This window comes from Corapipo altera, unplaced genomic scaffold (assembly GCF_003945725.1).
Source record: "Corapipo altera isolate COAL_440 unplaced genomic scaffold, ASM394572v1 141, whole genome shotgun sequence".
Lineage (NCBI taxonomy): Eukaryota > Metazoa > Chordata > Aves > Passeriformes > Pipridae > Corapipo > Corapipo altera.
In genome coordinates, this window is record NW_020884971.1 from 1103698 (window position 1) to 1107530 (window position 3833).

The 3833-nt window shown below is 47.7% G+C and overlaps 1 protein-coding gene across 2 annotated transcripts in view; it reads left to right on the top strand.

Annotated features, from left to right (window-relative positions):
- The first annotated feature begins 333 nt into the window (after positions 1-333).
- CDH11 (cadherin 11) overlaps positions 334-3833 on the top strand; it is an 84549-nt gene continuing 81049 nt past the window's right edge. The window contains exon 1 of one of the 2 annotated variants that reach the window (XM_027665144.1): positions 334-526. The gene's annotated coding sequence lies outside the window, so the exon portion shown is untranslated. Of the gene's footprint in view, positions 527-670; positions 689-3833 lie in introns of those variants that run through there. The other variant, XM_027665146.1, reaches the window with a different exon arrangement.

Consider the following 3833-nt stretch of genomic DNA (forward strand, 5'->3'; position numbering starts at 1 on the left):
TGAGAGGGGGCAGAACCGACCCCTGGGGAGGGGACACCCTGCCCCTGACTGGGCATAGGAAGAGGGTGCCCTGGGCTCCTTCCACCCCTCACTTTGCCCCTTCAACCCCAACTTGTCCCCGTGGGCACCAGAGGAGCCCCAGGAGCGGGGCCCGGTGGGAGGGCAGGGCCGGGGGCTGCGCTCCCCGCGGGCTGGGGGGAAGGGAGACGAAAATCGAGATGAAGCAACAGCCTCTAGCTTTTCCTTTCCTCTAATCTCGCTTCACTCCCCTTGCTCCCTCTCCCTCCCTCTCCCCTTTCCCCTCCCTCCCTCTTTCTAATTCCTGCCACTAGCTCGGAGCCTCATTCAGCCGCCGCTGCCGCTGGAGCGTAATAGGCTAAAGATGCCGCCGTGCCCGCTCCGCGGCGAGTTGTGAATGGGACCCGCTCCTCTCCCTGCTCCGAGGGGCTAAGGGACGCCGCCAGCCCCGCTGGACCCGCAGGCGAGCGGGGGGAGCCCGGGGGAAGCCGCGGCCGGACCGCTCTGGGTGAGTGAGGAGCTCTGCGGACGCGGGCAGAGGAGCGGGGAAGGGAAGGGAAGGGAAGGGAAGGAGCGGGGGATGAGCGGCTCCGGCGGCTCGGCAAGGGAGGATGCGACGGGGGGATGCGAGCGGGGACACCCGAAACTTGCCAGCTGCGGAGCCAGGCAGGTGTGAGGAGTGCGGGATGCGGGGAGTGGGATGCAGGGAGCGGGATGCGGGGCCGCGCGGTGCGGGCTCTGCGGCGGCGGCCGCGGGTCCCCGAGGGCGCGATCAGCTCTCCAAAGGGAGAAAGGAAACGCTGTGGCAGACGGCAGTTTTTATTTTTTTCCCCTCAGTTCTTGCCCGGGGGCGGGGAGGGGGAGGGCGAGCGTTTGGCCGATTTGAAATATTCCTCCGGAGAAGCAGATGCCGAAAGCCCCGAACGGAAAATCTTTTACTTGCTCTGTAGCTCCCAGGCACGAAATGGATATGCAGAAATTGGGAGTGCATGAGATGAAGGGTACTCTATCCAGAATGAAAAAAGGGGAAGGTTTGGATTTACATCCTTCCTTTCCTCCTTTTTTTTTTAATGTATTTTTGCTGGCTTTCAAATGCATTACTATTCACAAGGGACCAAAATGGTATCTGTCTCTAGCACAGGCTAGTCCAACAAGCATTATGCTCCTGGGTGATGCATGCATAAGCACATACCCAAGACAGGTAAAATAGATCAGGCTGTGGGTCCCCATAAATACCATTAACTTTTATTCTAAAAGTGCTTCCTGTGCAGCCCTGTGGGAGCACATATAGCAGTCTGACATCATGATACAAATGCCTTTACCTCCTATAGAAGCCCCCTTTATTGTCTACCCTTTTAAATATTCATTTGGTGAGGAGAGAACCAGTATACGCTGGGAGACCTTCTTTGTACCATTGCTACAAAGGACAGAGTGGCTGTGTAACACAGTATTTACCTACCAAGATATCTGTGACAAAGGAACCTCTTTAGCAAATGAGGTCACTAATTCAGAAATTGGCCCTTTATAAGGAGAATGTTCATTTCTTTTTCATGTTCCAGTTAGTAGGAACTCCCTGGGAAAGACTTTCTTCCTGTTGATTTGTGATACGATAAGATTTTCACAGATTCCGTGCTCTCTATTAAGGAATTAAATGTTTTTAATTAAATTAAATTAAATTATTTAATAATGGAACTGTTGAATGGAAGCTCTATCAGGGAAGCACGAAACCAGGCATTGCTGAATGTCTATCCCTTTTCCCCCTCCCTTGCTTTTCCATCTGCTTCAATGTTTCCAAAGTCTGGGTGATTCTCCAGGTAAATAGTTGGTTCTCTTTTTCTGCATTGGCTAAAGGATACCCATAAATAAATAGGCTTTCAGTGCAGAAGTTCTGCAATAATTAATCCGACACATGCCTCAGCCAGGCCTATCTGCTGAGATTTGGAGCACAAATCGATGCCTGTGCTCAGTCCTTTGGATGATTTTATAAGGAGACATATTACAAGTCTGTGGAAGTGGAATTGCAGATGTTTGCTCATGAAGAGTAGATTCATGGCAGAGCAGCTCAGTTCGTGTCTGGGAGATGGACAGCAAGAACAGGGGGTAAATTGGGAGCAGAAGGTCTGGTTTGAGCTTCATACCTTAACACACAAGGCATTCTTTCAGCACATTTCTCAGTCTACTATGCTCTAGAAACAGAAGTTTCTCTCAGTACTTCAAAGGCAGTTCTCCTTCCTCTTGGAGGAGAACAAAATAAAGTTACAGAACTAAGAACAAGAGCTTCAATAAAAGAATTAGCAATTCTTTAGGAAAAGAATGTCTTTCTTCTGCTGTTCTTGGGCCCTAGAATAGAATATTTAATTTTTAAATTTTTTTTCCACCTCAGCCCTGCACTAGAGCATCAGAAAATGAGCATGGACAGAGAATGCTATTTATAGGCTTCTCTACATCAGCTTTAACTTTGCTACAATTGTAAGTGTTGCCTGTCCAAAAAAAAATCAGCAGGAACTAGATTACTTCATTACCAGAAACACTCCTGCAACAGGACATATCAGGAGATAAGTCACTGCAATTTAGCAGCAGCAGTTTCAGAAGAAAATATGTATGGAAATGGTTGATTGAGAGATAGGACAGCTAAATTAATTTTTCTTTTGCATAACAATATGGGAAAACTACAAAGATTGGAATGATTTCAGTGATTTGTCAGATAAAATGCTTTAAAGTATACAATGTGATTTCAGCTTCAATTAATAAGCTATTCTGACAACATCTGACATATTTAGTTTAGTGTAAGAAACATATGTGAAGTTCAGAGTTACAGTAGACTAACAATTTTGTTTTCTGCAAATGCTGTAGCCCAACAAAGCATAACTTGAGAAGCGAATGTTTTATTGCTGGAATTCCACAATAGAAGCTATTTCTAGCTCAGACATCATAGAAATTTAAAAGTAATTTCAAACTTAAAAACAGTGTCTGTTCTTTTTGGTGAACTCCTTAAACCAATCCTGAATCCATTTTGTGAGCTGGATGTTTAGTCAAATATCTTCAGTGTGTGAGGAACAGAGGTCTCATCTGGAATCAATTAATGTGGAACGGTTTAGCAACATTCTTCCTAGACTTCTTTTTTTGTGCATGTCTGAGTTTTCCTAGCAGCATTTTAAGCTAAAAATCTGTGTATAACTTCCTATACCATACCCATTTTTATTTTTTAATGGCACTTCAGTTTTCATTGTTTCTTTGTTGGGGCCAACCTAAAGCTTAGGGAAAGAAATGACAAGATGGCCATTGATTTAAACGAAGATTGGATCGGGTGCTTTGTCTGTGTGAATTAGGAGGACTTTACACTTCACTGTGGTCATTTTATGCCATATATATTTTTTGTCATATATATTTTTGTCTTATATATCAGTTAAGGAACGTTGTAGTCATATGCTTCGGTAAATACTAGACATAGACTAAAACTCTTACAGTATTTTGGGAGAAAATGCAGCAGAGCTGTGTTTGGGTTTTGACGCTGAGGGCTCTTAGACTGGGAAATTATCGATCCCTCGGAGTGCACGCGCCGAACAATCAACCCCCTTCATTTGCGGGAGGAGGGACTTTGGGCCATTTCGTTCCTGCGGGAGGGGAGCGGATCTGCCCGCGGGGCTCTGCGGGGCGGGGGCGGTGCGGGACAGGGGCGGGGTGGGGCCGAGGGCTTGTGGAGCCGGAGCGATGCGGGCCCGGGCGGTGCGGGGCCTGGAGACATGCGGAGCTGTGGCGGTGCGGGCCCGGGGCCGTGCGGAGCTGTGGCGGTGTGGGGCTGCGGGGCCGTGCGG